This window comes from Cryptomeria japonica, chromosome 3 (genome assembly GCF_030272615.1).
Source record: "Cryptomeria japonica chromosome 3, Sugi_1.0, whole genome shotgun sequence".
In the NCBI taxonomy this organism is placed as follows: domain Eukaryota; kingdom Viridiplantae; phylum Streptophyta; class Pinopsida; order Cupressales; family Cupressaceae; genus Cryptomeria; species Cryptomeria japonica.
Genome location: NC_081407.1, coordinates 744618818 through 744636697, shown reverse-complemented (window position 1 = coordinate 744636697; position 17880 = coordinate 744618818).

Genomic DNA, 17880 nt, shown 5'->3' with positions numbered 1-17880 from the left:
AGGGTTGAGTACTAATGGTGTCTTGAATCAAGAAACTCAAGTTTACCATTATTACAAGCAATTGCAACTTGAAGAAAGCTTTGTGTATTTCAGGCGGGTGAATGATGCTTTCACAATGTGGGCAGTAAGGTTATTACAAGGAGACATCGCCACCAGAATATCAAAGGAAGCTGCTAAATTGATAAAGAAATATGGAAGTTTCTTCATCCAGTTTCCGAGATTTACCTATCTTCGAGTAGGAGGATTTGAAGGTTATCCACACAAGCTACCCAGATATGTTGATGATAAGCTCATTTTAGTTGAGCTTTGTTGGCAATTGGTTTCAGTTCAAAAGAAATGCAGAGATAGAAAGAATAGAGGGGTAGCCTTTCCCATTTGTCTCGGGCACTATAGATGTGAGTCAAGTTCAAGAGCAGATGAGACAGAAAAAGCTTTATCCAAGGTCAACTTGTATCCATATCAGATGAGGTTTCCTTTTGATAGTAAGGATTATGTCAAGAGCAGCTTAAAGTTAGGCCCTGGCTATTTTCATTTTCCTAATCTCGAAGACTTTTGGGAGGATTGCGAAGACGAATTCGAGGTTAGAAAAAGAGATTGGACCAGGTTAACTTTGAAGCAAATGAAAGATTTCAAGATGGATTGGACCATAGAAGGCATCGAAGATGATGGATCTGATTTGATTGATCCTATCTATTTTGAGCAAGTCCAGTCCCAGCCACTTCCCAGTTTGAATTGGGCAGGTCCGGAAATGAGAGATGTTAGAGAAAGAACAAGTTTTGTAATCAAGAATTCTGAAGCCTGGATTAAGAAGAAGATTACTCAAATGACTGCTACTAGACCAACAAAGGAAGCTCCAAGAAAGAAAGGAAGTCAGCTTGAGAGCTCTACGTCGCTGCATTCTTCCTATACTCCAGCTAGGGATACTCCTTCTTACCAGAATACTCAAGGAAGTGATGGAGATGAAGACCCTCCAAGGAGGAACAATCTTCAAAACACATGTGGTGATGAACCCCGACAAAAGAGGAAGAAATCCAGAGAAAAAGACATAGAAGAAAATTCTATTGCAAGTCAAGTAAAGGATCAAGTTCCAGTGGAAATTCTAGATGACACAAGATTTGATGATGGAATGCATTCCATATCTCCCTCAGTTCCTTTTGAATCCCTACGACAAGTAGCACAGCAAAATACTTTAGTCATGGATTCATCATTTCCAAGCAATCCAAGCGATCAATTTGAAGAAATCAGAGAGGCGACTACAACACTGGTAGCAAGGCAGGAAAACATCCAAGAGTCCACAGAAAATTCTTCATTCCCATGGTTAGAACAAAGTCTATTGAAGAAGAGGAGGGTAGAAAAGCTAGTGGTACCTGAATTTAGTAGCATATCTGATCTTTTTGAAAGAGCTGAGAAACCGAAGAAACTCAAAGTATCCTCAAGAATAAAGACTGATCCAAATTCAAGGAATATGTGCTTAGAGATTGCTCAACCCATATCTGAGAAAGATACAAATGAAGCCACCTCTGCGGACTTTGTTGTGACAAAGATTGATATGGGACCTTCTTCTCATGAGTCTGATATTCAGAACTTTAATGTGATGGCAGCCAGAATGGTGGAGAGAAGTGAAAAGGATAAGCAATCCAAGGATCAATTGAAACAACAGGTGCACACTTTGTCTTCTTACTTGAGATCCGTAGTTGATACCTCCACTATGCCACTAAGTGTAGATCGCCAGCCAATTACACTAGAAGGAGTAATTGAAAAGAATGTTATGGATAATCTTCAAAAGTACCAAGCCTATGGAAAGGTAACTGAAGGATGGGTAGAAAAGGTCAAAACTCTCGCATGTGAATTCCTAGTCCAAGCAAAATCTATCCATGATGAAGCCTTAATAAAGAAAAATACTATTGAGAAAGACTTGAGGAATGTCAAGAAAGAGGAGGCAGCCTGGAAAGAAATTGTGAATGATTTTAAACAAATGATAGAAATTGGAATGGACACCCTTGCAACCGAGAAAATCTTGCCTAATAATGAAAAAGATTATCTAGAGATATGGATGGAAAGCATTAACTGGAAACTAGTGATCATAGATCAAGTTTCATCAGAGTTAGAAAAGCTCATGCTTTCATGTGATCAAGTGTGTACCAAACTCCAAGGACAACTCACTACTCTTCTCCCAGATGTGACATTGATGGAAGATTCGCAGGTGTTACAGAATAGCTTCCAGAACATGGTAGATCAACAGCTTTTTAACAAGACAAACTTCAGTGAAAATACCATCGAAAGGTTGATTGATATTTACTCTTCCTTGAGAATTTCTATGCCTCAGACACTCAGCATGGTGACAGAACTAAGTGGCATTCATAGAAACTTGAAGACATGGAAAATGAGGATAACTAACATCCTAATTCCCAAAGGAAAATCCGTCACTTCAGCCATCAGACTTTTCAGAATATTCAGAGACAAAGGACCTGAACAAAATAATGTGCCTACAGAAGCGACAACCTCATCGGCAGCGCAAGGAGTTAGCTTAGAATAAGTGCGGAGTTGCATTTTGTATAGCCTTTATTTTTGTTGTGTTACTCGCATCATGTTTTTGTCTTTCTTGTAAATAACTCTCATGATCGAGTTTCCTTTTCTCTCATCTCTATTTCTGTATTGTAATAAAGGATAATCTTGGCTCTTTTCATATGAGGTAGTTATCCTAAGTTCTCATTTTGGGCAGTTATTCTAAGTAGTTATTTCTCCCAAAATTGAGGAAGTTATTTCAAGTAGTTGAGGAAGTTATAAAGTAGTTGTAAAGGTAGTTTGGGTAGTTACCTCAGGTGGTTACCACTTCTCCTATATATACCTCATTATTATTCAATGAAAGGGGATTCCACTTTTTCGCAAGCTTTGTATAAGAGACTTGGATAGTATTATTCAAGCAATTAAGCAATAGAGATCAATTTGGATGTGTGTTCAACTTATTCTCATGGGTTATTATCAATGTTCTTATGTTTGATCGATGATTACCTAATGCTTTTCCCTTTAACATTGAATGTGAAGAAGTTTATTTCAAGTTGTGGTATCTCAAACTTGATTATATGGAATTTATTTTAATCTAGATTCATACCTTATATGGCATTCAATCCTTCTTTATTGTTCGTTCTTTAGATTTTTGAAAAATCCAAATACCCCCATTATACGAGGGAGCTGCCCCTCTCAAACGCAGAGAAGAATTACCATTCTTTTGTGTTTGTGATTCTTCAACTGTTGTGAACGCTTTGTTGCTAATTACAGGGCAAAACAAAGTTTTTCAAGAAAGTTTCTTAAAGCAACAAATCCGTTTACCAACAATGATCAAATGCTACTCTATGAGGATATGTTGGCTTTGATCTGGCAGGTGATATTGATACAAGGAGGAGTACTACAGGGTATGTCTTTACTTTAGGAGGAACTACAATTAGTTGTATTTCTAGACTGCAAAAGGTTGTTGCACTTTCAACCACTGAAGCTGAGTATATGATTGCTACTGAAGCTAGCAAGGAGATGATTTAGTTACAACATTTTCTGGAGGAAATGGGTCAGACGTAGGAGGATATCCCACTGTACACTAATAGCCAGAGTGTCATTCATCTTGCAAAGAATTTTGCTCTTCATTCAAGGACAAAACACATTCAGCTCGGGTACCACTTCATACAGTCTGTTTTGGAGGATGGCTAGTTATGGCTTGAAAATATTCACACAAGTGGCAATCCTGCAGATATGTTCACGAAGGCGGTCACATGGAAGAAGTTGATTTACTCGTCAGCTTCTATTGGCTTTCATCCTTGATCATAGTGAACAACGAGAAATGGTCCAGTTCAGGTGCATCAATCCAATGGGAGCTATTCAGGTCGTGGTGTTGCTTCAGGATTAGTCTCCAAGTGGGAGATTGTTTGCTGTGGAGCCTGATCAGTCCCCAAGGCGAGATTGTTGATATGTGGCAATTGATCATGTAAGTATTGTACACTTGTTGGGTGGACGTGTCGGCCTGAAGGGCTGGAGTATTTGGGAGCTGAAGGATCCCCCCAAAATTCTCATATGTGTATGAGAATACGAGAATACAAGTACGAGGAAAAGATTACAAGAATATTCTTATAGGGTCAGAGTTAATTTTGTTATCCGATTTTGTATGTTTCCCTAAAATTGTCTGTTATAAGCAGTTGGAATGTATAAGGCATTGTAATGTTGTTGTATTGATTTACTAAATAATAAGAAAAGATTGGACAACTATTTCTCTAGTGGTTGTAGCCCATCTTCGGTGAACCACGTTAAATCTTTGTGTTATTTGTGTTGTATATGATTTTTAATCTTTGAGTAATTAAATATGCATATAATTGTTAATTTGTATTTGCTCGAGATCTACCTAAACCCTAATAGGATGGTTGTGGATTTTAGCAACTTCTTAGAGTTCTCCCTTAAAGTCTTTAATCACTGCCATACGAGTACTTCTCAAATGAATACAAATTTTAGAGATAGAGGGGCATTTAACAAGGCATGAATTACAAACTCACAAACATATGATAAGAAAAGACTTTTGATGGTGGGAATATGGTTGTATATGAGTCATCGATGTAGGAATTTTCCCTAACTTTATAGGTGTGTCTTGTTTTGATGTAGGAGCTTCCCAAAAAACCTTATTGTATTTCATGACATAACCTCATTTTGGCTCACGGTGGAGAACTAAAGTGAAATAACATCTCATTCGTAACATGTCCAAATCCCAATGACTATGGATTAGTCTACAAAAAGTTACTATCACTAGAAGTTCATGATTAACACTCATTTGAATAAGGCAAAGTTCATTAAATTTTTTTGCACCTTACAACATCAAACCTGCCAAATCACGAGGTAGTATTTGATGAGAAGAACATTCCATTATAAATGCATCAAATTCATTCCCTTAGAGCTTCACCATTGTATTTAGGTTGACCTACATGTTTCAAAGGACATTCAATTTTGGGACACCTTAGACCTGATGCAGATCATTCCTAAATCTTGAAGATAATAAATACACAAATCTTGGATTTATAGAAAAAAGGTTAATATTAGTTTTGGAGAAAAATTCAAAGTTTGAGTCCTTTGCTCTTAGTCAAATAGATAGATAATTAGTTGGCTAGTCTGAGAGCTTTGAGTTTTTAGAATTAATTTTCATTGTCATTTCTTACATGTAAGCCTATAATAAGCATGTGACACATTGTAATCCAAGTTGTACCTATAATATAGATAAGTAACATGTCAATAAGATTTCTATAAGTAATTTGAGATATTGAATCAATTAGAAGTTGTTTTATAATTCTATGTTATTTCTACTATGTTAAACTCTGAGTTGCATAGTTGTAAAGTCCTTCTCTCTGGACCCTTCTTCCATGACTACATCAAATGGTGTCAAAGTGATATTTTGAATCCTTTGGAAGTAAAAGTATTTCAAAAGATTAAAGTGTGAACAAACCACCGTCTTGAGGCAATGTGCAAGTGTTTATCTATAAAATATTGAGTGTGAGGCAATTACAATCTTGTAACCAAATTGTTGGCTTGACGCAGTTGTATTAGATCTAAGGAAAGATGCGGCTAAGAAAGATGACCACTATGGTCAATGTAATTGGAAGAATAGAAAAAATGCTAGACATGATGAAAATAATGAATAACTAGATTATAAGAATATAGGAAAATAATTCTAAATCTTGGACATGAAGATGAGAGTAATGATGATGACTTGGGAACTCAAATAGTAAATTATGATGAAGAAACCCTAGAAGAAGAAGAATAAAATCAAATCAAGATGTTGAAAGCCATTTCCAAATTTGGTAAGTGTTTAATGTAAAAATGGAGCAAGGTAGAATCAAGGAAAGATCCACTTTCACACAAACATTGGAATATAAATCCACAAAGATGAGATTGACTTTGACTAACTCTTGTGAAAGAGAGTCAAATAGTACCTTAGGGCTTTTATTCATTTACTATTTTGGAAAGTATATTGACTTGGGATGATATCAAAATAGGATCTAGGTACATAGAGGTGCACCTATGACTGCAGTTTGGAGTTGATTTCACTTGACCAGGGCACCCAGAGTGTATTGGTCTTTCAACTTCTGCACACAAACTTAACTAAGACTTCCTGGGACCTTATACTCTATTCCTTTGAAATCTAATATAGTTTTTTTAGGATAGGGGTGCCCGGGGCATTTTGGTCTTAGACAAGGATGCCTAGAGCACCTTGGTATAGGGTTTCCCTATCCCATCTCCAGACACTGCTATATCTTTGTCTATTGAATATTTCGTATTCACCCTATCTTTGCAAAAACCTATAGTTGCACCTGCAAAACAAAAATAGAGTAGGGTGGTGGCTATATAAGGGTTTGTGTTGGTCAACCATCCCACCCAATTTTGGTGATTTCCACCTCCATGAATAGCCAAAATTAAAATTGAAATAATGTGTGTGCTCTTGAGCCTTAAGTGTGTCTAAGATTACTATGAGCTAAAGTGCATAAATAAAAACTAGAGTCTACTCAAATGTGTTAGAGAAAAACCCTAAATGATGTGATTTGAATGTAATAACAGATGAATCACATAACTGGAATGACAAATGCAGATCTGAAACTTAATGACAAAAATATGAGAACAACATGAAATCATACTTGATGCTCTGCGAAATGGGGGAAGATTAGACTAAAACCTGTGGTCGTATAACACACAAAAACACAAGAAACCGTTAGTGTTAATCAACCAAAAACTAATCTAAGCAGACATATCAAAAGAGACACCAAAAACATGAAGAAATATTTAACTAGGAAAGTAAATATAACGAGACATCTCCAAATGCCTCCTAACATGCTCTTAGCTCCTTCTCCTTTGTTCCTCTCCTCTCCAAGTTCCAAACTAGTGTAGCTCTCAGCAGTTTTTTGCACTATGGATGCTTATGGAGGTTCAAGATTGAAATGTTTACTCTAAAATGCTAGGCAAATGTGAACAAAAGCTAATATTAGATGCTATGATGCTAAAATGATTTATTTTAGGCCAAAATAACAATATATATTAGTGATTTATGCTAAATGCTCTCTAGAATTCACTATAACTTAGATGCATACAAGTTTTTTTAGGATCTAGATTATGAAGAAATGGGCTCTATTTATAGGAAAAATGGAGCAATCGATGGTTGAGATTGACTAATCTCAACAAGGGTTAGGATTGAATGATATTCAATCCCTGTGATGGCTTTCAACCCAATCCCAGGATGACAAGTGTCCATATGAGATAGGTTGAGAGGAGAGGGAATAAACATTAAATGCTTGACATGACCTGAGAGTTAACTTGGGAGTTAAGGTCAAGGTTGGGTTGAGTGAATAAATTCTTTATTCAAAGAATAAAGCTTTTATTCAATGGATAAACTCTTGTGCAAAGGTAAAAGGGATAACCATGGTCAAAGCAATAAATGCTTGAAGAAACACGTGAGTCATATGGGGGTTGAGTTAGGGGTTAACCATAAATGGTCATGTAAGAGCCATTAATGGTTTGGAAGACTTTAGAGGTTAACTTGTTGATCACACCAAGCATTTAATGTTTTTTAAAGACTTTGAAGTCTTTGAGAAGTGACTTCAAGTTGCTTAGGAATGTGACAATAATTAGGGGATGAATTAGGTTAATTAGGAAGGGGTTAGAAGAATCTAGAAGGGGGTTTAGGAGTGCAAGTGGATTTGGTGGGTGAGGGAAAATAGGATTTTAATTAAAATAAATTTAATTTATTTCTACTTGTGGTTGCAACTTGCATTTGTAGGAAAATGCAAGTGGGGGGGGGAATAGTGATTTAAATAAATGTTTTATTTAATTTATTTAAAAGAGGAAAAGGGGATTAAATGAAATAAATATGATTTATTTATTTAATTGATTTGTGAATTTGGTATAGTGAATTAATTAAAATGAATTGAATAGTTTATTTAATTAATAGGAGAATGTTTGAAGATGAATTAATTAAATATTAATTTAATTAACTGATGGCTAGTGGGTTTTTAATCAAATAAATATGAAATATTTATTTAATTAAAATGGACAGATTTATGTGACTACAATACCAAATCCCTTAGGAAGAGGTACAACCCAATCATCAGTCGATAATTCCCTATTATTGTCCAATATCTCTTGAAGCTTCTGTGGTTGATGAAGATCTGGTGATGAACAATTTGCAGATTTTAAATTCTCTCTAAAAGAAGCACTTTCACTTCATAAGGATATCTCCAAATTGCACCTTCAATTGATAATACTAGATAGATATCACAAAAGAAAAAAGAGTTGCTTATATATGAGATTCTCGGTATAATTTGATGAATAGCCAACCTATATTTATTATTTTTTTGCACATAACTATATTTGAATAGGATAAGAATGTATTTTTATCATCCTAAAATTTGGAGAGAAAAGTGTGGGACTATAAGGCATTTATTAACCCAATTCCAACAATGTTAGCTCAATTTTTTAGGAATGTAAGATAATAGGGTTCTAATGTCGAAATTAAGTTTGTGTGATAATATATAATGTTCAAGTAAGGGAAATGTATCTTGAGATTTAAAATAGGGTAGGATCTATGATAAATCCATATGAATGTGTTGAAATGACTAGAGGAGAGGATTTATTCTTAAAGTCTAAATAGTTCCCATCATTGTCAAATTATGTGTTGGAAGGAGAGGTGGGAATTGATTTAGAAGAAGTTTGGATAGATGACACATAAGGCTCCTTCAAGGATTCATTCTCAAATTGAGAGATCTTATAGCCATTTAAAAGTAAGGTGTAAAGTTTAATGTACTCCAATTCTTTGCTAAGGAAGGATCATTGGTAGGAGATTGTGTTGTTAAAGGAGTCATAGTATTAAAGGGGGAAATGTATCCTAATTCATTGTGAATAAATTCATAAGGATTGGGATTAGCCTTGATTTTGTGAAGTTTACTGTTATATACAAATTTGATTGTGAAATGAAGAGTAGAAGGGACTACTTTGATAGCATGGATCCACGATCTACCTAGAAGAAGGTTATAACTAAGATTGTTGGGCATGACATGAATAGGAGTAGGTAAAGTCACAAGTCATACTTTGATAGGTAAGTGACATTCTAGGAATATTATCAAATCCATGAACACAAAGAGGATCAAGTTCAATAGAAGAATAATCCCAATTTATCTTATCTAATAAGTGAACACAACAATTGTTAAGTGTCGACCCCTTATCAATTAAGATACCTCTTGTAAAGCGGAAAATCGCGATCGAACCCTAGTTGCTCTCCCCTCTTCCGACTCCGAAGAGAGAGAAGGGAGGTTCGCTAGGATTCGATGGTTTTCACTTAGGGGAGAGACTTTACATTCAAAAGAGGGGTTGAAACTCATAAGATCCAATCCCATGCAATGCAAGATTGGATGCTAAATGAATTTCAAGGGTTAGGAAAGCAAGGCTACCCTCTTTTGTAAAGAATGTTGTTAAGGAAATTAAGCTAAGCATGCATAGAAAGTCATAAAGATTCGCTTATAAACTGAGTTCGGGTTATAGGATGAAGCTGCGGACCTGGAATTAGCAGTAAAATGTTGATACGGCGCTGTCCTGCAAATTTGAGCGAAAGTTGTCGGGACGATGGCGCCCGGCGCCACGGTCCTTCGAAAAATTCGTGAAACGAAGGGGGATCTGTTCGTCTCTACACAAGGATTCCAGATCTTCAATTTCAGTCGCGTACCTGCAACCTACACACAGAAAAGCGAAGACGATTGGGGGGTTGGGGATTAGGGGTTTGCCTTTAGGTCAAACCCCGATTTTGGAATTAACCAAGAAATGAGCAAGAGCTATAAATGTAAATGACTGTAAAACAAGTACTAATACCTTTGTTCTAAGGATGTTGGTATCCTTATGTGCGAAGGTATAGATGTTGTATGTTGTATGTTGTAGCATGTAGTATGTGATCTCCTCTTCAATGGTTGAATCCTTGTCTTGAATGCAACACTTAGCCTTGAATGGAGACTTGAAATGATCAATTGCTTGAAAGAATGCTTGATTGCTTGAATGCTTGAGTATAATTTCCACGCTTTGTACACATCTCCTCTTTATCCCAAATGAGAGAGAAAAATGTAGTTTATATACTTGTCATTTAGGGCTGATAGACTGATTTTCCCGACCTTAGGCTGACCAGGAAATGTAATTTCCAAATTGCAAACAAAAAGACCCGAGCCCCTTAGGAGACCGGGCCCAAAATAGGACCCAGGGACCAGGGCGCTCTGGTCCCACCTCGCGAGACAACAGGGTGCAAGGAGGTTCAGGCCAGGGTACTTGAAAAATGCAGTTTTCAGTGTCGTGAGCAAGTTTCAGGGTCTCCATTCAGGTTGCGTGTTGCGTCGCCATCGTGAAGACCGAAATGCAGTCGAAATTGCAAGTGTCGCAATTTTAGGACGCTACATTTAGCCCCCACTTTAGCGGGAGTATGTATGCTCATACTTCCGGTAAAGTACAAGGAAACAACATTGAAAGACTTTCACCACGTCAAGGAGGCAAGATACACCAAGCCCCCAGTGGACTAAGGATCTTACAACTTCGATTGACAAAGTAAAAGGGAAGATCGCGAGGAATAACCATGACTGTCAGTAGTAAGGCTCCCTCACTATGAGTCATGCAAGAAAGATATCAAAAATTTTCAAGGCAAGGCTAAATTTGCCAAGAAATTTTCAAGTATCTTGAAAAGATATGAACGGGATGTATGCCCCCCTACGTTAAAGCGATCACACACGCCTCACCGGGGGTGATTGTTTTAACGTAGTGATACACGTAAGAAATGAGAAAGGAAAGGAGCACGTTATCGCAAGGATTTAGCCCCCAAGTGTGAGATAAGCCCAAAGATAATAGACACAAAACATAAAGCACGAGGTGACTTCACTTTCCTCGGGGTCAGTATGCTGTATGATAATTCATGTATATATATCATATGTATGTATGCATAATTGTTCTTCATTCCCCAATCAAGGAAGGTCACCTAGAAGAAGGGAACACATGTGTCTTTTGAGTCAACATGAGAGAGATCGAGAGATCTCAATGCTTTGCATCGTCCTCAAGTAGACAACACTAAGGACGACAAATAGAAGAATGAGAATAACACATAGAAGAAGTAACAAAAGAGAGGGGGAGAGAATATGCTATGCTAATGTAACTAGTCTAGCACGTCATCTACCCCCCGATCTTGCTGATCAATGTTTCGGGAAGGCAGGGAACACGCTAGAGGAGGAACATCCAACACAGCAGATGGAGCTATCACAAGATCCAAACAAGGGCTATGTTCATGTTCCGAGCCACATTGTTCTTATCTAGGAGCTAGGATAAGTGCTTTAGAAAATTCATTAGATAAATGGTTATCGACATCAACAAGTTCATATTCACTATCAGAAGCAAGAGGAGTAACATTTTCATCTATATCGTCATCAAGATTTATAAAAATAGGATCTTTAACTCGCACAGGATCAAGATCATCATGCATCTTATGTTTAAGAGATTTAGGCTCAATGTCCGGCTGAGGAGAAAATGGAATAATGCTTGTTGAAGGTGTTTTTGGAGATTGCAAAGTTTGAGAAGCAGTTGCCTGAGCTCTAAGACGACGCTTTCGTCGGCGTTCACGTGCAGAACGATTTCGTCTAGTCTTATTAGGAAGTGGAGAAGATTGAGGAGGAGGAATGTTCTCATCCTTAGCACTTGGGTGTTTAGGTTGTGGTCTCTTACGCTGGATAATAGGAGAAGAAGAAGGTCTCTTCTCTCTATAAAAAGAAGGAGGAGGAACTGCTCCATACAAAGGAGGAATTTTTGGTTTAGGGAGAAGACCAAGTCCATCATGACGAGGAGGTATAGGTCTACTCTTAGGAAGTTTATTAGGTATAGACATAGTCACATCCATAGGGATGGGTTGAGATTCTTCTTGAGGAAAGACATTAGTTTTATCTTTCAAAGGAAGAACTTCCTTCTCAAGAATGATAGGAATGTCAAGTTTAGGTGTTCTAGGTTCACTTAGAGATAAGATCATATCTGTTTTCCACTTTTGATAAGATTTGAAAAGATGATCACTTCGCGGAGGAAGAGATTGGAATTGTTTAGGCCAAAAGTAATCAAGAGGAACACTAGAGGTTCTTTCAGCTGGTTTAAAGAGACTATGACTGACAGTAACAACTTCACCATTATGGGGAAATTTCAAACACTTATGAATAGGAGAAGCAATAGCTTTCATGGAAGATAGCCAAGGATAGCCAAGCTTCACACGAAATTGTTCGGAAGATGGAATAATAGCAAAGTTCACATCAAGGGATTTGTTATGGACTTCAATAGGCAATGTAATAGAACCAATTGCAGGAGAAGAAAATGCATCAAATAATTTCACAATCACATCTGTTTTGTCATAGATCACTTGATTCAATTGCAAAGTAAAAAGAAATTCTTCAGTAATAACATTAACCATGCACGAAGGATCAATAAGCACTCCACGACAAGGTGTATTCTTAACTTTTGCAACTATGTATAAAGGACCATCAGGTGCCCTAATGGTTTCACTAGAATCAAATGTGATGGAAGGTTCTTTAGGGATTTCTTGTTGCTCTACAAAGTTAATCACATTCGGGGTCATAGACACAAGACCATCAGATGAGAGAGAGGAATCATTAGCCTCAATTGCATTAGAGGTATGAGAAGGCAATGGATTAGTGAAAATCTGAAGATTTTGGTTAGGAGGAGCTACAGATGTATTGCCTTTATCATTCACTCCAGAAACAGAAATAGTATTATTATCAATCAAATCCTGAATTTTACCCTTTAAAGAAAAACATTTTTCAGTATCATGACCAGGCTGATGATGAAAGTGACAAAAAGCTTTGTTATCAAAATAAGGTGAAGTAATCTTTGCAGGATCAATTTGTCTTATAGGAGGAAGAGTAAGCACATTTTGTTCCAATAACTTATTCATAATACTATGCAATGATTCATTCAAAGGAGTATACTTTCTTTCTTTCTTGAAAAATTTAGAAATAGGAGGCACACGTGATGCTGCATTCACATTGTTGTTGATGATGTTTTCATTGAATTTGATGGAATCTCTGTTCGGTTTAAACTTCCCAAATGGTTGTTGACTGCTATCACCCTTATCACTCGGAGCCATAGGATGTGGTTGTTCCATTTGACTCATAGTCAGTTGATAATTGTGAAGAGTGGCGCACAACTGTTGGAAAGAAGTAAACTCAGAAAACAGAAGTTTGTCTCGAATATCTTTTTGTAAATTAGAAATAAAGATTCTTTGAATATCATTGTCAGGCACTGGAAAAGAAATTTGAGCATACAAATGCTTATATCTACCAATGAAATCAGTCACTTTTTCTTTAACACCTTGTTTACAATGCATTAAATCAATCAAAGTAACTTTAGGACTTATATTGTTTTGAAATTGTTGAATGAAAGCATTTGCAAGTTGTTCGAAAGAAGTAATAGAATAAGAAGGCAACGAGCAATACCATTGTAGGGCTTTGTCTCTTAATGTTCTCGTGAATAGTTTTGCAAGCAACCTTTGGTCATAAGCAAAATCGGTACATATTGTTTGAAAAGTCTTAACATGTGTTAGAGGATCTCCTTTACCATTATAAAGTTCCAAATGCGGGATTTCAACATGTTTGGGAGGGATAGCTCGAACAATGTCAAGAGAAAGTGGGCTCGCAACATCAAATGTGGGCACACTAAACTTAGATTGATTCATAGAGGCAATTTGTTGCTGTAAAGAAGAGACAGTTTGTGCAAGATTGTTAACGGTCGCTTCAGTCGAAGAGTTCATATTGGATGTGTTAGATTGAGATGGAGGTGTTATGTTATTGAAAGAAGGTAGAGAGTAAGGTGGTGGGACCCTATGATAATTAGTCATAGGAGATGATTGGACAAGAGGAACACTACAAGGAGGGATGGAATGGTTAAATGAATTGCCCCCTTGCGTCATGTTCATTTGTGGAGATATAATAGGGACACTCATTGAAGGAATGAATGAAGAAGTCGGATTGAATGAAGGAAGAGGGTTAATTGAAGAAGAAGGGTTGCCCCCATGACTGGTGATCACAGGAGGAATGTCTTGTGTAGAAGTAGCCATTATGTTTGATGTAAAGGTAGGTATACTAGCAATAGAAGTCATCAAAGGAATAGAATGATTGTCTTGTGTAGGAGGTTGTGTATAACCTAAGGTTTCGGCACAACTCTTCATAGGCATCACATTCGAATTCACAATGTGTGAAATACCACGCAAAATATCAATTCCATTCTTATCACTTTGAAGCATACGTTTTAGACCCTCAATTAAAGGAAGAGCTTGACTATCAGGGTATTCTTGAGACATCCATTGTCGAAAATCGTCAAATTGGTTATCCAATTTTGAAAGTTGTTCTACAGAAACCTCATGGAGAGCTTCTTCATCATTAAGAGGATTAGAGGAATTACCCATGTCCTCGTTAAAAAGGCTATTCAAATTAGGTTCCATCTCCTCAGTAGTTAAACCTCGGAAAGACTTAATTCTAAGGCTTCGTCTAACGGGAATAGTGTAAGTAGGGCTTATTGTTGTAAAACTCATGCACTAGAGAGGGAGAGAAGATTTTGAATTTAGAGGTAGCAATTTTCAGTAAAATCAGCCAATCTTCTGGATTTAAGCTGTTAAATGCAATCACAACAGTCTCCCGAAATTTCGGAAAAAATGTCCAGGACCGTGGCGCCCGGAGTGCAACACGGTCCCTGCAACTTTTTTCGAAATTTGTAGGGATGAAAGGTATGATGATTTTAGAGCTAATCTGAAAAAATTGAGTGATTTTACGATCTGTAGATAGGCCAAATTAATGTTGTAATCTCGAAATTGAACCCTACCAAGATTGTCGAAAAATGCAAAATTTGAATTTTGAAAAAGAGAGGGAAACTGAAATTTTGAATTTTATGATTTTAGAGGGAATGTCAAGAGCAATGCAAATTTTGAAATTCAAAAATTGACTCAATTTCACACAAAATTCAATTTTGAAAGCGGAAATCAAAGTTGTTGTAATTAAACACTTAATTTCAAAAGTCACAAAATGCAAGAATTTGAATAAAGCACTGAAATTTTTAATGAATGATAACACACTTTTCAGATTTATGATAATAAAAACGCAATTTTGACACAAAATTTTAATTTCAATGATTTTTGAATGATTAGAAGCCTTAGACCAAGCAATCGCAAGACCAACTTTGACTGTAATTTTGAAAGTGTTATAATTGACAAAATCAGCCAAAATTCTGGATTTTAGCAGGAAAATACAGCAAGATCTCGCTCTCGAAATTTTGAAAAAAATGTCGGGGACGATGGCGCTCGGAGTGCAACACGGTCCTCGCAACTTTTTTCCAAATTTTCAGGGATGAAGGATATTGTGATTTTATTGCAGAATCCAAAGTTACGGCTGATTTGGAGATGTTTTGATTGGTCAAATTGTCGGACAAAGGTTGAATTAAGAGGGTTTCAAAAATTAGGGTTTTGACATTTAACCACTTAATTTTCAAAATTAAAGCACAAATATGAATTGATAATTTGTAATAGAAGGGCAGATCTGAAACAGGCATTAACAATTAAATATTTCACAAGTTTAATTACTAAAAAGAAATTTTAGGGTTTTTATGCAATCACCTCTAAAATTTTACAAAAGATCAAACATGGAAATGTAATCAATTTTTTCAGATCTAAGCATGAAAAATCAGAAAGGATGTTCACATCGGGTTCACCAAAATGTAAAGCGGAAAATCGCGATCGAACCTTAGTTGCTCTCCCCTCTTCCGACTCTGAAGAGAGAGAAGGGAGGTTCGCTAGGATTCGATGGTTTTCACTTAGGGGAGAGACTTTACATTCAAAAGAGGGGTTGAAACTCATAAGATCCAATCCCACGCAATGCAAGATTGGATGCTAAATGAATTTCAAGGGTTAGGAAAGCAAGGCTACCCTCTTTTGTAAAGAATGTTGTTAAGGAAATTAAGCTAAGCATGCATAGAAAGTCATAAAGATTCGCTTATAAACTGAGTTCGGGTTATAGGATGAAGCTGCGGACCTGGAATTAGCAGTAAAATGTTGATACGGCGTTGTCCTGCAAATTTGAGCAAAAGTTGTTGGGACGATGGCGCCCGGCGCCACGGTCCTTGCGAAAAATCCGCGAAACGAAGGGGGATCTGTTCGTCTCTGCACAAGGATTCCAGATCTTCAATTTCAGCCGCGTACCTGCAACCTACACACAAAAAAGCGAAGATGATTAAGGGGTTAGGGATTAGGGGTTTGCCTTTAGGTCAAACCCCAGTTTTGGAATTAACCAAGAAATGAGCAAGAGCTGTAAATGTAAATGACTGTAAAACAAGTACTAATACCTTGTTCTAAGGATGTTGGTATCCTTATGTGCGAAGGTATAGATGTTGTATGTTGTATGTTGTATGTTGTAGCATGTAGTATGTGATCTCCTCTTCAATGGTTGAATCCTTGTCTTGAATGCAACACTTAGCCTTGAATGGAGACTTGAAATGATCAATTGCTTGAAAGAATGCTTGAATGCTTGAATGCTTGAGTATAATTTCCATGCTTTGTACACATCTCCTTTTTATCCCAAATGAGAGAGAAAAATGTAGTTTATATACTTGTCATTTAGGGCTGATAGACTGATTTTCCCGACCTTAGGCCGACCAGGAAATGTAATTTCCAAATTGCAAACAAAAAGACTCGAGCCCCTTAGGAGACTGGGCCCAAAATAGGACCCAGGGACCAGGGCGCTCTGGTCCCACCTCCCGAGACAGCAGGGTGCAAGGAGGTTCAGGCCAGGGTACTTGAAAAATGCAGTTTTCAGTGTCGTGAGCAAGTTTCAGGGTCTCCATTCAGGTTGCGTGTTGCGTCGCCATCGTGAAGACCGAAATGCAGTCGAAATTGCAAGTGTCACAATTTTAGGACGCTACACCTCTTATGTTTTGTTCATAAATGCAAGGAATAATCTTCAGGATATCATCTCTATTTTTAACCTTTATAGAAGACAATTAATCTTGTGAGAATATAATATCATTTGGTTTAGAAGAAGTATCAGGACCACCTTATGTAAAGCTTCTTGGATCAGCTTATGGTATGAAGGTGATGATTGAATCGAATCCCAAAGGGAGATCTTAACTAAGATGTCATGGATTTGTCGTATGTAAGTTCATCATTATTCAATTAGAATCAAAGGGAAATCACGAATCCCTATCTAACCAAAGAATCCTAAAAAAACCAATGAAATAATGCAAATAAAGCAATAAGGATGTAAAATATTCAATTAAGACTCTCTATTCCATGACTGCATATGGCTTCCATTGTTCTTCTCTTCTTCATGGTATGATGGCTCTCATATATTGCACTGGCAACCTGCAAATGACACAAAGATTCAAAGTTTGTGATTGTTGAAAATGGAGATTGAATGCTAAATTTATAAATTATTGGAGAGGAATGATTCAGAGGTGGAACAGATTGATCAAGAGGCGGAACTTAGGTGAGCTCACATGTTGATTGATAGTTGAATTGTTGATTTGGAGGTGGAATAGAATAGATTGAATTGTTAATTGAGTTAATTGATTGAGAAAAAAGTTGATTGGAGGATAACTGATTGATGACAAAGAAAGCTTTATTTAGAAAAAGCTAATTAGAAGATATAAAAAGAATAATTGGAGTCAATTAAAGAAATGATGTAAACAATCAATTAATTGAAATGATTAATTAAAATAGATGGAATAGTTAACCGAGTGAAAGCTTTTTGGAAAAAAACAAAGTGGAAGATAGAAATAGAGATTGAAAAGATAATGATTTAGTTAATTAAT